At 38.2% G+C, this 17530-nt stretch overlaps 1 long non-coding RNA gene across 1 annotated transcript; it reads right to left on the bottom strand.

Annotated features, from left to right (window-relative positions):
• Positions 1-57: 57 nt before the first annotated feature.
• LOC121413639 lies at positions 58-16847 on the bottom strand. Its single transcript, XR_005969759.1, has 3 exons — positions 16339-16847; positions 13098-13333; positions 58-6577 (listed from the first exon to the last, which is right to left on the bottom strand). It is a non-coding gene; the product is annotated as an uncharacterized LOC121413639 (long non-coding RNA).
• Between the last annotated feature and the right edge of the window lie 683 nt (positions 16848-17530).

Genomic DNA, 17530 nt, shown 5'->3' with positions numbered 1-17530 from the left:
TCTCTCGACATGCTTGTGTAAAAATGGGGACGCGGAGATACAAGATTAACTGATTAAGCTTTCAAATCATTTTATTTACATCAAAATAAAGAATTTACAGATGCTAATTACAGTCGGTGCAATGAAAGTTTCCCCTTTTCAATTTGGCATTTTAAACATTATTACTTTATGAAAGGGGGATGATTTAATAAACACCAATATTCATAAAACGTAATTCATTGATTCTGAGAGCAATGAGCAAATCAAGTGCTCAGACGCGTAGAATCCTCATCACGGCAAAACTGTGACAAGAGCTCAATTTTATATACAATAACAAATCGTGAAAATCGTTTTACGGATTTGTGAAAAAAAAATGTATTTGGCCAGAAGCGACTATTTCCAATAGGCTTAAGTTTAGGGATATCCGCAGTTTTTTTGTATACAGTGACCATGGTAACAGCATCGACAAATTACACAACAATGCCAAAAGAAAATGCCCAGCATTCCCAGTATGCATCACCCGAAAATGAAATACATTTCTGAAAGAAAAATACAGATATATCGACGGAGCAGTTTGTGAATAATCACAATACGAAGATGCAAATTTCGTATAAAATTTGATACTTGTACCATCATTTCACATGAGAATAAAACAAACTGTGAATAATGCACTATACTAAATATACACTAAACATACACTATCACTACCATGACTATATCACAACTATACCTATATCCTCAGTCTATAAAAGATGACTATCAATTCTAAAATTAGATATACAAAAACAGATAAAAACCAAAAATAATCTTCTCATAATTCAAACATCCTGAGAGACCCCCAAATCGTGGACGCAAAACATTAAGTGATGGGGAAAATATCAGACATCACGAAATATGGTAATTGGTAGTTTTTCTATTACATCAACTATTACAAAAATTATAAAGAGATAAAGGATGTATTCTGCTCATGAAACAAAAAGTGTGATACCGCTAATTCTAAGTTCACTTTCAATGGCACATTTCACATTTTCCTTCTATTAACAATATTTGTCTTAACAAGACGATTTTTTCTCACGTTCTACAGCACTTACAAGATAACAGTTCACATATTAAGAAACGTATACTTTTAGTTGGCCTAGAAAATGACCCTGAATACAATAATATTTGTTGCATACCAAAGCCAATTTACACATAATGATAATTATAGTGAATCACACACCTAAATGCAATTTACATTTTCATCTGAGAGAAACATGTGTAATAGCCAATTTGGAGACGGATTTTTTTTTTGGAGGAAGGGGGGGGGGGTAATATAAAAGTACCCTGGATGATAAATGTATAAAAAAACAACAACAAAGGGGGACGAGCTTACACGTACACACCCACATTTAAATCCCATCCTCGTTCATTATTTCCTACGTATTATAGAATTGTCAATTTCTGAGAAAAAACATCAATCCCAAATTCACGAACAAAATGCAAGATTATCCCTTCAAGACAATGGATAAATCATTTGCGGATTTGACACTAACGAGATGAGGTATTGAAATACTTAGTATTTTAAAATCGGGAATAATCGTAACATTTAAGAAAGAAAGATTTGTAGAAAATCCACTCTTTCGGAAGAATATTTGCAGAATGTATGTTCATTGTTCTTAACATGAAATAATTCGTTTTCGAGTTCGTTTCAGTACAACTGAATTAGATAGGATAGTGATTCCTATTTTGTACAGTAAAGTCACTTTTGACGTTCACATTTGTTCACAAGTCACACAAATATATGAGTGTATTATATGCAAACATTATATACATTATCAAATTGGACTTTACATTTGCACAAAATATATATAGGCATTATCTAAAAGATGGCAACTTCAACAGAATGGTACTAAGTGAAATATGGCAATAAAAGTTATAAAATACAAAAGTGCATGCATTCATTCGCTGGAGAAAGGGAGGATTTCGCCTTATGGGTTAAACGGTGCTTGTTCCTCAAATTTCAGCCCTATCAAAATGAAAAATCTCGGTTTACAAACCGGAAAACAAACAGTATTAATTGCTCATGATCAGGAACGAATATGTACAATTTTTAGTAGGTCTGCGATCCGCTTTAACGATTTTCATGTTATCTATATCTACGGTTTTACGCAGCACTGATGTGGTGTAAACTTTGTCTATTAAGTGTGTCGGACACAACCAATTTAGACAATATTTTGTTGCAGCAATTAGTAGATTTAAAGCTACCATACACGTATATACGAATGTCCATCGCGTTTAATATCTATTTGTTGAAGTCGATATGACAACGGCCTCTCAGCAAACTACTTTATGTTACATTGCAGCAGATCTGTGGTGTATAACCGGTCATTTTGCGTAGTCAGCGCGTAGACACAGTTTGCAGCAGTACGTAGAACTTGTATCTCTCCACCTTCATGTTAAATACTTATTAGCTAGTTTAAATTTAAATTAATGCAAGCATATAAAGTAGCATATTAATGAAGCTCGTTTACATTATAGGACTCGATAAAAATATAAAATGTAATAAAGAGCATGCGCAGCATTGTGTATGTAGTATAATCATCAGCATAATCATTTTGGAAAATAATAATTTTGATGAATAGCTTGCCCTACAAAGAGTAAACTGGTTTCAACCTAACAATAACATTTAAGAGCGATAAAAAAACGAGATTTCTGAGGATTGTTTTTTTCATAATTTCATTTGGCAATCGGACGAGTTTTCCTTAAAGCTAAGAAAGGTAACCGTGATATTCATATTATCCAAATATTTGTAATCTATGCAGCATGCTTTTGTGAGGCTTAAATTAAATCACAACTGTTTAAAAAAACTTTGGAGTTTAGGAACTGCACTTAAACGAAAGGAACTCCTATGTGATATTATACATTTGTAAAGGATGTAACATATAAAATGTCATTCCTTCATGCAGCAATAACGTGGTGTACAGGGGACCGTCTACACCAAAAGTTACATCTGAAACGGTCTCCATAGCAGCATATTATTCGTGGTATGACTAAACTTTATATTTTGGTTAGAGCCATAGATAATTCATGTTACTTAGATCCTTCACACCCATCAAGCCCCGTTCAGAAATTTTGTAAATACCGTTCAATTTGGAACTTAGGTAACTCATGACCTAATCACATGGGACAATTCTCATTCGTACCCGAAGCAATCCGGATTCTGTATTGATTTTAACGTTGGATATCACTGATTGTCCTGAGCATTCATTCTATAACCAACCTACCGTTCAATTTATGCAAAACAATAATTTGTCATCTTAACAACTAATGCAGCATAATCTATCATACGATATCGCATTCAGTTTCAATGCTATAAGTAACAAGATTCTAATACAATGTCAGTCATTTTTCACATCACCCAATACTAAACCCTTCTCGGCAAACTAAGTAGGTACAACAGCATTCCTATATCAAAGCAGCATATCATGTTATGGTAACCTCCTATACCACGGACCTAGATCTGTTGATTTGCCGACACATATTATGGTAGGAATCGTCTTTTTTTACTTCATCAAAATGTGGACAGTGATTACCCCCCCCCCCCCCGATTACCTGAAAATGGCAAGGTATAATGACGGACTTACCACAAAATAAAATAATAAAAATAATATAAATATCGACAATCAACGTTTCTAAAAAAAAAAAATATTTCAGTGGAAATTGCGAACATAAACTACTATGGAAATATTACAAATGAGATCTAGAATGTTTCTAAAATGAACAAGACATAGTGAAAGTGCAAAGAAAAGAAAATGTGTTTCTACAGCAATGACCAGTCCCTGTGATTGGCTGAAAGTTTATCAGGGTTTCCATGGTAAATGATGACGTCACCGGTAATGCGGCGCAGGAAGTTGTCTCAACTCCAGCCTAATACGCGCATTAAAAGCAGGTAGAGAAACGGGAAAAAAATGATGAAAATCTACTAAAAATATTTCAAATCAGCACCATTGTCAACAGTTTTGCAAAATAAAATCCGCTTCTAAAAAGAAAGTTAAAAACGGTTTTTAGATTAATAAAACAGGCTTCTTTAAGAAGCAGGTTTTAACATAAGACATTTCAGCATACGTATAAACATATCCAAATAAACCACGACTATTTCAGCATCGATACTAGTATATAATATAGGACCAAAATCATTTAGACAAAAGACTGCCTCATCCTACATTTATGTACAATACAGGCTATCATATCTGAATTCGTCATCCGTTTTTTTGAACACGCTAATTCAAATGGAAATATCAACACACGACGCACACACACTCTCATACACCCCACCCTATTCTTCACTCACTGACGCGCACGCAGGCAAAACAACCGACGCGTCATTTCTCGTACACTACAACACACTCAAATATCAATATACATAAAAAAGTTCATTTCTAAATCTACGACAGTTTTTTGCAGCAATTTCGTGTGGCTTTACATTCCGGCTTCTTCTAACCGTCATAAGGCGTACATAACTCCCTTCCTACATCTCTTAACAATATTCAGTACAAATATATAAACGTTACTCTGATTCAGCATTACATACATTACATAACTTTACATTCATATTTCAGATTCAGTGTTTCGGTGCTATATCCTACGATCTAACTCTACTCTACTTGTATAGTTTACAAAGAATTGCAAAAAATACTAGGCCTTCTGAAACTATGCTTTCATTCAATAAACATATTTCTGAACAAACACCGTCAATGAATGAAAACAAAGTTTCCAGACCTATACTACTACTTTAACCTAGTTCTAATCAGCTACTGACGTCAGCTTGCGCATGCGCTATACCAAAATGCTGTGTGTAATTACAAATAGATGCACCTACCTCGACCAACACTGATATGAGAAAATGAATTTTGAAATAAGCCATTATAATGATACACATATTTGTGAAGCTAGCATTATGAGAAAAGCGAATTTGTTTATAAAAAATAAGCACTTGCATACATCGCGCACAAGGGGAAACTTGCCCAAAACACAGACATCGAAAGATACTGTCGCGCCATATTTGGACTTGTCAGAGCCGTTTCTACATTAAGAATGTATACCTGAGATGTCCTTTTGCATTTCAATTGGCTGCGAGATATTCATAGATAAAATCATCTACGAAAACCCTGTAAGAAGGAAAGGAAAGAAAAGCGAGCAAGAGATACGAGCACTTCGAAGGTATGAAAGAAACTGTAAAAATGTTGATTCTTTGCGCAGTTCTATCTGCACTGAATGATTACGGTGCATTACTTTGGGGTTAATGTGAATTTACAAAGATCAATATATAGGATTTCATGCAAAATATGAACCCAAACATATTACTAGTGGTTGATGGGGTCGAGAAGTTGACAAGGGAGCAACTGCCTGTCTCAAAAACTATGTCAACACTATCAACAACTTCAAAGAAATATCTATAGTAAAATATTTAACAATGATTCCTTGTACACAGAAAACAACATCAGTTAAATAGTTTTGGCAATTCTTTTCACGTAACTGTGACCATAGCTGGGACTGGGAGGCATGACATCCATGCACGTTTTAGGAATAGTTTACAGAAAAGATTTATAAGGAAGGAAATACAGATATCAATTAACAATTTTACTAAAACTGCGAATACAGACCTCTTACAGAGGAAACACAACGTCACAATAGATGAAAGTCAATAATTTTATAACTTATAGTTTAATCATCAATTACAAAGCTGCTTTATTAAATTGGTTAAAAAGATATATTGTCAGAAAGATTCTAATAAACTACGTGCAGAGAAGGGGGTGTAAAATGTGATTAATGTAGAGTCAAGATAGTGTGATGGGGGTAGAGAGTGTGGTAAAGATATACAGAGAGGGAGAGTGAGAGAGATAAAAATATAGAGGATAGAGGAAAACAACTAAACTACAAAGGTGGACTCCAACGCGGACAACAGACTTCTCTCCAGACAGTATTAAAATTCGACAGCCTTCTTCTTCCAGTGGAATCTGATCCGACATCTTTGAAGTCAGAAGACCTTCCGATGGTGATCCAATCCACAGGGTGCAAGGGTCGTAGCTAATCAGTCTAGATAGAAAGCACTGTAAAACTCACGTCGTTACCGCAGCTGACCTCCGAAGTGTTACATCTCCTTATCCTTTCCCGCCAAATATCGTTGAACCGCAAAAGTAGAAAAGGCATCTGTTCTTCCTGACGCCTTAAAATAACCGCATGACTGGGCCTCACCTGAAAAAAAAAATCGCACGACACAGCAGCATTTTCCCGAAGCGGGTAAGAGCTCCTCCAGGAACGGACTTGGGGATGGTGTATAAGCTGACTGAGGTTTCGGGATGCTTGCCTTATGTAGCAGTACCCTGGCGTACAAGCACCTTTGGCAGAGCGCATACACAGCTGACGAGGAATTCATGGCTCGACGAATATCACCACACGTGGTGTGATATTCTAGACCACTTCGGCGACGCTACGGAGGATGACATCGGGGCATGGCGACATCTTGGTAGTGAGGCGATGACCGACGCAACGATTTACGAAGCTGGTGTCCCACCTTCTGTCGAAGTTGCTTGGCCATGTTGTCTCCGTGAATGTCAACCTAATGCACAAGACAAAACGATCAAATAAAATGATAACAATGCGATAAAAATGCTGTCAACTATTCGCTATTTACCTTACATCACTGTTTTCAATTATTCAGAATGTATGATAAATTGATAGGTCAATTGCGTGCGTGAGTGGGCGTTGCTGCGGGAGGCGGAGGGATACTTCGCTCACTACTTTCTTTGGTATCAACATGGTTAATACAACTTGAAATTTTCTAGAATATCAGACCAGGAATGTACTGTCAAAACCGTTCCGCGGCATCCGATCATCAGGTCCTGATTGGTTGTCGAGATTTAAAAAAAAAAATCCCTTAATCTATTACGAAGAACAAGTCGAAGGCGATATTATATCATCATAGCTCCATGATTATATTATCACATTGTCAATTAGCATTGTATCATACAGAAACAGCGAAAAAAACAATTTATTTTCGAATGGAATCACTCAAATGCATGCATTGATGGAATAATGAATGTACAAAAACTTTAAACCTAGCGAATCCTTCAAGCTCCACATCACTGTTGAAGTAAAACAGTGGTCATTGACAAACAGTGGGGACCATGAAGTGCAGCGCTTCTAGGAATTAGGCATATAAGACCCTTTGTGTAGACAATCAATACTACTGTGTTTTTACTTGGCCGTATACGCTGAGGGTGTTCCACAGTTCGCATTTTTAGAAATCAGTCTCAATAACAAAGAGAGGAAGATATAAGCCCACTTTTAGCACAATACGTTTTGAGACAACAGAATATCCCTCGAGATTCACAGAGCTCCGGTAAAAGATGCTAGCTTCCAACTGGCCGGGAGGTAAGAAAGCAACAATATTTGAAAACAAGCAACCGTGATACATGAAAAGCAGTATCCTTGGTGTTTCGCTCACCCTTTTTTCACAATTTCTCGCAATCGGTGTCCATGAAAATGATCTGCGACTTTCAGCAAGTTTCTCAATAAAAAAAATCTTTAAAGAACAAAACAAACAAACAGAAGTCTGTCGTGTACAAATATACAGAAAATTCCCAGTTCATGATTGTATTTGAGGAAAATAAGGATGTGGCCGGCACCCATCTAAGTCATCAAACCTCTCGAGATGAATAATACCATGTAGTAGGTCCATGATGACATACAGAATAGAATGTTGCCACTGCAACCATAGTGTATGAGAGCGGACAATACACTTCTGACGATGAATGTACAATTAACACTGCATGATCGTGATGATGACTTCATTCATGAACTCTACCTGAGCTTGGGTGAGTAGACATGACCAACGAGAGTTTGGAGGAGGCGGAGATCTCGTGGTCGACTCATTCATGACTCATCCTACCTATGGATGGTAATTTGGGTAATTGATGCGAACAATGTGCCTCGCACGACACCGATTGATGGCGTCCGTACGACATAACGAATGCTCGAGGTGACATGCTCAACAAAAATAATGAATGAAATCGGAATTTGATTTCAAGCAAAGACGGGTTTCCCCGAGTCGCAAAAGAGAAACAAAGATTTGTGGTACAAGATTGAGAGTAAGTATGAAGGGGGGGGGGGGGGGGGACTTGCACGCGTATGAAACGAACATCGTCTTCAGGTCTAGTATGATTACAATTTCATTACGAGAAAGATGCCAACGAACATGAAACCTGTTAAAACATTACACCACTATATTATCAGAGCTGCTAAGTAATACTGATTTTCAGTATTTTGTTCTGAAAAGTGAGAAAAATACTGATAGTTTAATGTAAAATACTGATTTCTAAAGTTTCAGCTTTATATGTTGTCCTATGGTATTATTTGAAAATACTGATTTCCTCACCGAAATACTGATTTTCAACTTTAAAAATATTGAAATGTTCTTTTTTCAGGTTGGCAACTCTGTATTATACTACATCAATGTACTGTTCAAAATCATGTAAATACTTATGCAACAATTGGGTCTATGAGGTCAGTTGGAATTTGAGAATATTTGCCTAGATCAATATGAATAGTCCCCGAAAAGGCGAAGTAAGTACATGTACGTAGTAACGCAATTCGTTTGTCTTCATATCTTTCTATTCTAAACCGAAAGCAAGGCGTCAAATCAAGGAGATATCACCTCTAACTTGGTCAAATACCCATAACGCCTCCACTCTATTATTTCACAGAATCAATGAGAAGTGTCCATTGTTCAGGGGATAAAATGGGCTGTCTAAATCCGAAATGCATTGAATTGACAACCGAACCGGGCCATGACCACAACAAATGCTACAACCTTCGATCTATACCAGCTTCTAGGTTAAGTCGTAATCAATAGTAGCATTAGTCAGTGGAAAAGTATGACGTAACGAAAATAAAAGGGCAATGGGGTTCACAAAATACCGTCGATACGGTCGGTGGATTTATCAGGAGATTTACAAATACTTCTTGAACGAATTACTCAATACAGTAGGTTACATCAACGATTTAGAGTAGTTCGACTTAAGACAACATGATCGCTATTTGACTTACTACGAATTACGTGGATTCAGTCAATACGGATCGATTCAGTTGGTGTGACCGTTCACAAATTTTGTTTTATATTCACATGAAGTAATTAAATAGGTGATTGCTTGTCGAGTACCGACAGAAAATGGACAGCATCTCACGATTTTACATCGCAAATTTCAAAACGGTGTACAGATCATAACTGCACTTAACCAACCGACATAACCATGAATATGATGAATCGCCGAATTCTGTATCTGTTTAGAATTCGGGCATGCCCAATACAAAAATAACGTGTGTTATTATGCCACATAAGAACTCTCTGATAGATCGAAGCAGCGAAATGTTAGTAGCACTATCATCAGCGAATTGACGCATTATCAGCAGGGGCAGTGCGGAATAATGAACTTGAGTTGAACCCTATTTTCCCGCCAAATCATGCTCTCACAGACGACATGGCAACATTCAAGCAACTATCGCGCTTCAATCGTCAGGTTATCGACATAAATAATGCAGAAGAGCGATCGGGCCCAAAGCCAAATGTTGTTTGGGTTTACCGACCCTCGCTAATTCTGTCAAGTTAAAAGATTTCATGGACCAATCCTAATTGTCGGACACAAAAACGTTTCGTTTTTTTGAAGACGAATAGATAACATAGATGGTACTTTCATTTTGGTTTAACATAGACTATGACTAAGCGATGATTCACCGTACTCATAATACCCATACCTAACCGCGATAAAAATCGATATATTGTCAGGTTCACGTGGAGTATGTCGCATTGCAATGAAGCCATGAAGGTCTTGGTTGAAAAGTAAATTTACACAACTCTTCTGTCACGATATTTATGTGTTGCAATTCATGGACACGAGAATACGAAAAAGAAAAAAAACACCTCTAACCGAGCAGAATAAAAGATGACACGATGCATTATTTTCTATTTCAATTTTTGCGGGGCGCGGGGGCACACATCCGTAAAAAATATGAAGACTGCTTTAGTATAGACCAATTGCGTTATGTATAATCTGATCTCCAAGCCCGTTTAGAATCGTACAAGACGTTGGATGGAAAGGTTTATTCTTGGAGGACTGGATGTACACCTCCAGTTTGCTGCGGTATTTTTTGTATTAGTTATTTCCTGTGAAAGAAAACAATTGTTAACAGCAGTAATCGAGCAGGGCCAAAAACAAAATCTAGCTAGTTGCTTGGGAAGTAGGGCATTTCAACGCGATGTCAATAAAACGAAAAGCAGGTCAGTTCCAATTGATTTAATGCATCCTCCTTTCAAAAGTCCTCGATGTCAATTCTTGGCGTACAGTTTCACTGCTAGGTCAATTAAAACGGAAAATTTAATCCCTAATATTGTCAAATTTTAACGTGTTATGGCAGTGGCACTGAATGCTTAAGTTTCAGTCATCATCTCTACCGGTGTACCAAGTTGAGAACAAAGCCCGGGTAAAGAAGGGGGCGAGAAACACAATCTCCATAATACTGGACCCACCTTAATATCGTTTCCAGAATATTCTTAATAATCACTTAACTAATTTCAGTAATTGAGGTTGCTAATGACATATAAACATTCACCTGACGGATGTCGAAGCAGTCTTCTAGGATCTATCCAGAAATTAAATTGCATATATTTTCCGTGTCAGCGCATCAAGAAGTTCACCTAGAGAGATAGAGCCACCCATCCCAGAGCTTTAGTAATTAGTGAATGGCCAAAATTTGGTTTCCAGACCAGGATAGGCAATGTAGGTCAGTTCATAGTATATATACAACACGGTTAACAACTGGGTCAGTTCATATTCATGAATATGCAATACGTAATGCTGTTTGAGTGCATGGCCAAAGAAGGGTGGACATGCGTGTGACATTGTGATGTAGGTCACTCTACACAGTTCCCTGTCGTGAATATGCATCACGCATGTTGACCAATAACTGGCAGATTCTGTTCGGATCCTTTGACATGGCACAAGTGGGTCACTTGATAAGGGGTCACTCGGAGAGAAGTGGAGGCTCGAATGCAGGTCACCAGGCAGGGTTCAACGTTGGTCGGAACTAGCTGCTCACCCCATTGGTCAACGAAACATGCAAAACACGCCCATTTTACTCCTCGTGTGTGTATTGTTTCATAGAAATATCATAAATAAGAGTTGATTGACAGAGACCAATAATATTGAATGGGTACCCAGCTGTATATGCTTCCGTTGCCATAGCATCGGAACTGCATCCGCACTGCCAAATCACGAAGAGCGTTTAATGAAGATAAATTGCGAACTCGGACGGGTCAAATTCGTCCAGCTCCATAGAGCTAGCCAGGAGTGGTGACCTTATGAATTCGACATACTTTTGATATCCACCAACTACCCTCTCCGTAGAAGGGCTCCAGAACAAGTGTGGGCTACAGAGATCCACGGGAAGAAAACAATAGCATTGAGAATGAGCTCCCCAGTATTGTGGGTGTGTATTCCCCGTTCTGTGCAAGCAGGACAAGACAAACCTCAAACAGTTTGATTTAGGATGCTTATTGAAAATGAGAAAGATTTTCATAATCATGATAATCGCGTCCCGGTATCATTATTGGGATGATGCAAATACGAAAATCTCCTCATCAACGGAATCGGGTACCCGTTTGTTTTATGGAAGCGTGAAAATTCTTCCGAAATAACATCTCGACCGGAGATTCTCTCCATGCAATCGCTTCAAATTTGCATATTTCTCGAAAACCTCAAATTATGCAACCCGACGTGCAAAACAAGTATCGACTCGCATTGCACAAAATGTTACATGACATTAGAGTACATGACTTCAACAGATTCACCCAGACTGAAATATACACGCAGGCAGCATAGAAACTATTCCGAAACCTTCATGACTCGTCAGACAGTTGAACTGTATGTGAACTTGTGACGTCATTCTCTCCCACTGAGGAAACAAAGACAAAGAGCATGGCGGTCTCGTCCATTGCCGAAGAGGAGCTTGAAAAAGAGGGAAAATTTCCAAGCTCTGCTGCTGAAACATTAAAAACTCGGAACAGTACGTTGTTTATAGCTGTTGTAGTATTTTATCATACAGATATTGATATACAACCGTAAATTTGTAGAATGACAACTGGGTTACGATGGGGGCCGTGTACACATGCAAACATCCAGCTCATTGCTTTTAAATGCAACGGACCTGCCGGAATTTTCGGCGGGTTCGGGCAAGGGGTAAATAAATAAAGGCTGCACCAGAATGCTTCGTCCCCGAGAGTTATGGGGTAGAATAAGTGACTGCATGACCCCCATCTAGCTGACTGGCGCTGCATTGCCAATGGCCGCATGAACTCTGTTTGAACCGTCCTATTTTGTATTCATTTCATCCAGATAGGCACGGGGAATTTGCGTGCAAAAAGCCGTTCATCTCCTATACTGGCTTGCAGTTTATAGAGTCTGTTGAATGCATTATTGGCCGGGGAAAGAAGCACTGTTTGACGCACGAGTTTTGAGCGAGGAACCGGAGGCTTTCCGATTCTAGGTATGGGCGGACCAAAGGTGATATTATTTACATTTTCTGGTATATTCCTTGTCCAGAGATAATACCAGAACCCAATTCTCTCTAATACTACAACTCCAGAGTCAAAATCAATGATATATTTTCTTTTAAAAGTCCAACATGAATACAAATCTTCGTCTTCCAATTCCAAAGAGTAATTTCAAACTGAGCTTATAATATCATGTTCATGGTATTCTTCAATTGAAGTTCAACGGTACACAACTACAATGATAAAACGAACTGATAAATGGATATCACATATACGTCTGGTAGTTACAAATACAAATCTCTACAAATCTGCACGGCTTTCTAATATCGGTATTGATTATTATTTCATCAATTACCAATTCAAAACTGGAATATCAATAACGTGAAATTATATTCCTATCATTCAAGATCCATAGACGTGCATGTGTATTGTTTAATAGGAAGATAATGGATTATGTTCATGTGATGATGTTCCTGCACAGAACCTAATTTAGAGAATGACTTCAATATCAACAAGTAAAAATTCAACTCACCATTTTGGTCAGCCTTTTGTTCAAAGAACCCTTCGTCACCGACCTTCTACACGCCCTTCAACGAACATTTCGTCATTGGGATGAATAGGACTGATGTCGGAACAACGTCGTGTAGCTAAGTCGGCCCAGCAGTCGAGGGAGATCGTCCTGTTAGGATGTCGTTGACGGTGAGCCTAAAGCCCCTGGCTTTGACTTCAGATATCCTGAATTACAGGACTACGGAGGCGCATCGGTTTCTGTCCAAGAAAAGATGAGAAACAAAAGATTACTGGAATGGTTGCGGTGCACATGGAAATGAACAATACTTGGTTGGACTAGAACCCACTGAAATAACATTTGAGCGAAGTACATAAATGGCATAAATGATATAGAAACTAATTTCCTACAATCGTGAAAATATGACCTTCGACATCTTTATGGCTTAATCCGCCTGATCACAGACAGTCAATCCAACAAAGTAATATTCATTTTAATTCCTCCACCGACATGACCGACTAGAAAATTGTGGCCCACCTTTGCCAAAGCCTGCCAGAGTCTGACTCAACTATTCTTAATATCCTCGTTATACCACAAACAAAGTATTTCTCAGTCTTCCAACGAGCGCAGAGGTTTTCCGAGAAATCACAAACTCCAGTCGACCACAGCGAGTCACCAGCTAAAATGGATAAACATGCTTTGCGGCAGCAACGTGCGACTAGACTAGACTCCGACCGCGCGAGCACGCACGGAGGGTATGGATTTGAGGCCGTGCAGATCTAGCACAAAGTACATGTGGGCACAGACTGCGACACAGGGCGGGCAAAGTGCTTCTCTGGCCCCTCCCACTAAAACCAAAGCATCATCGAGATAAGGATCGGGATAAGGATAAAGCGATCCTCGTCGACGACGAGATCGACACAAGTTTTTGGATCGCAGAAGTCGGTCTAAAACGCAAACCCTTGGATTCAATTATCAGATTGATTGAGAGAGAATGAGAAGGGTCGCGTGACAAGAAGAGCTAGAGCAAATGCCGATTTCTTTTATTTTCAAAAGACATTGTCAATGTTGGCGCTCTGTGTATGTATATTCAGAGAAAGCATATTATTGCAGTCGTATCCAGGCCACAGAAAAAGGCTTGAATGGCGATTTCACTGAGTGTCGAAGCCTGATTGGGTCGACTGAAGCTTGGTTTCTCTTGAATTTCCAAAACATGCAATGGATGGAAAAGCTATGATTGATTTGTTTTAACAGTGTGGTGAAAATATAATGTCGGAATATGATACATAATATGTCGCATCGATTGTTTTAATGCAAACAGTCAATACAAACACGAATAAGGTTTTATTATCTTCCTTTTTTTTAAATTGATGCCTAATATTATTTTTGTTCATATCCAAATGTGATATTAAATCTTTATAAAAAATATAATAATCATCTCTGAGATAATTGTCTTTGTCACAGGAATTATACGACACTAATGCTAACTACTACCTGGTAGCATCTACAGGTAGGCCTATATAAAATGTTCTCAGTATTTATTTATTTTATTTCCAGGCAAGAGACAACAAGAATACGTACAAGAGGAAGAAATTACCAGCCTGCAAATGACTAAAAGAAAAACTAGTTTCTGTTATGAAGCTCTCCTCGCTAGTCGGGATTTACAAATATACAAAAATAAAATCGGTATAAAATGACAATATCATGAATATGCATTACTTATTAAAACAAAGCACCTAATAATAAAGAGTGTTTGTTTAATGGCCTACAGTACACTGTAAAAACTGTGGTGTTAAAACTGACACCATTTGTGTTATAGAGGACCACACCCTGAGGTGTTAAAATAACACCCTAGAGATTGAACATAACACCAAAGAGTGTAAATGTAACAATCATAGGTGTTGTAATAACACCTACAGGTGTAAAACTAACACCACCAATTTAACACCGGTGTAAAATAACTGGTGTGGTCCTCTATGTACACTGGTTAACACCACAGTTTTTGCTGTGTACAGGCAGGGGCGCAATAATGTTTCGATGGGCAAGGATCAGGGAGGATTGATCTCGTGAAGTCTTTTTTTTCAAGCGATTTGCGATTCTGTAAGTTCATCTTTTTTGTTTAATTGGACCCCGATGTACTAGGTCCTACAACATAACACTCAACTTCTGCTAGTTTGGCCAAGATGCTCTCGAATAAAGCACGTTTACAGCCTTGGCAACCATGGTCGGTCCACGATGTTGGAACAGTGATCAAAATAAACCCATGGTTTTTAAATAGCAGAACAAAGAAAAGAGAATAATCATAATCATATTAGCCTGGGTTTAATTCAAACTCTGGTTGAAAGTTGTTGTTTAAAGGACAAGTCCACCCCAACATAAAGTTGATTTGAATATAAAGAGAGAGAGAGAAAAAAACAAGCATATAACACTGAAAATTTAAACCAAATCGGATGTAAAAAAGAAAGTTTTGACATTTTAAAGCTTCGCTTAATTTCACAAACAAATATTATATGCACATTACAAAATGATGAAGAGAGTGATGTCATCCAGTCATTTCTTCAGCGTATTTTATTATGTCCAATATGAAATATTCTAATTTTCTCTTTATTGTCATATGACACATCTATTCCTTCCTGAACATGTGGTATTACCATTGTTTAAACATTTTATGAATCATTAAAGTTGGTCCTCAATGTCAAATCTGTAAAAAACTAAAAAATATTGTAGAAACTATAAACAACGAAAGAAATAGTGAGTGATGAACATCATTGACTCTCTCATTTGCTTGTCACTGATAACTATTTTGCGAAAAATAAGCGAAACATTAAAATGTCATAACTATCTTATTTAATTTTAAATCCAATTTTGATGAAATTTTCAGCGTTATGCTTGTTTGATTTTTCTCTATTGATTCAAAACAACATTTTCGGGGGTGGACTTGGCCTTTAACTGGGATAGCCAATGGTTACAAATAATCTTTGAATACTAATCTTCAATTTGTCTGCACAATTTATGCTAAATTCTTTTATATCTATCAGGGAATCAAGTTCACGTTCAGGTACTAAAATATATAGTTTAGAACACTAGAATATAATCATTTCCCACCATTCAAGCATATGGGGAAAGAACACAATAAACACAAGAAAGATACATTCGAAAAAAGTTGACACATTTTGTCTCCAATATTACTTTATTAAGGGGGGGGGGGGGTAACATTATTTTCTGAAGTCCATAACAAGGGAAAGTGAAAGTTGAACGAACTTACCAGGAGGTGCATGGGGCAAGAGTCCACAAATAATTTAGTGATGGCCAAAATGATGTCATCCTCCTTTCCATGGCAGAGTCGTAAAGGAACAACGTACATCACCACATAAGCGACCACACTGGCTGAACAAAGTCATGTTTACACGGAAGAAATGTCTGCGGTTTGAATCTAGTTGATGCGGTATCAATTCATGTTATTTGGCGGAAAGACGTTTAGGATTGTTCACTTCTGGAAGATCGAGATATGGAAGACTGCATGAGAATCGTTTGCGGATCTGCAGGAGACAATAACATTTTTTTTCCGCGAAGAAGTCCAAGCACCGGGCATACAGTGACCCCTCCATCGGCTGTACTCCAACCAAGCCGTATGGCCGGGCAGCTGACCACTGAAACAGAATGGTCAAGCGCCCGGCTGGCTGGTGAATGGTCAAGCGCACGGTCAAGAGCGTTTGTAGCCCGGCGTGTGAGGTAGATTGTCTGACTCGTTGCTCGCACGAATGTCCATATTTATAACCATTCTGCGGTCATCTAGCTAGGTCATCGAGGCGATAATTTCAAAATCGCGCACGGTGAACATGAACAAACTGCCCGGAAGTATTGTTATTGACCATTCATTTGAGTGCGTGCGTGTGCGACTGGGTACGCATAATCTCTCTCTCTCTCTCTCTCTCCTACTGTTGAATGACCGTGGCCGAAATGGCCGTATGAGTTCGAGGTCAACTTATTAGTCTGCCGACACAGACCTCGCAAATCACGACTGGATTTATATTTTTCATAATCTCATTTTCTTACCTCCCTCAACATGTTTTACAATGTATGAATATACCACTACTCCCGGTTGCCAAAACCAAATCGAAATCTGTACGAAGACCTGATAAGAATTAGGAACTGCTTTAACAATGATTAGCATACGACATCGTGGACTTGATACTAGACCAATCAATGTAATTTAACGCTCAGCTTGTTGCATTATTCGCAACACACATTCGTGCTCCCTTTATCCGTACTATGGTCTTTTATTTCTTCAGAGCCCCCCCCCCCTCCCCCACCACCGCCTCCGTCCTTTTTCCCATTTTTTTTCTTCATCGAAAGAATCTTGTCAGCCATGTCATGATTATTCGCGTAGTTGGTGTACGACAATAACTGTCTTCTACCCCTTCTACCTATTTGGCCTGATCATGCTTTCCACCTCT

Source organism: Lytechinus variegatus, chromosome 4, assembly GCF_018143015.1.
Source record: "Lytechinus variegatus isolate NC3 chromosome 4, Lvar_3.0, whole genome shotgun sequence".
NCBI classification, from domain to species: Eukaryota; Metazoa; Echinodermata; class Echinoidea; order Temnopleuroida; family Toxopneustidae; genus Lytechinus; species Lytechinus variegatus.
The sequence above is the reverse complement of the archived record's forward strand: the minus strand, read 5'-3'. Positions and strand labels throughout refer to the sequence as shown.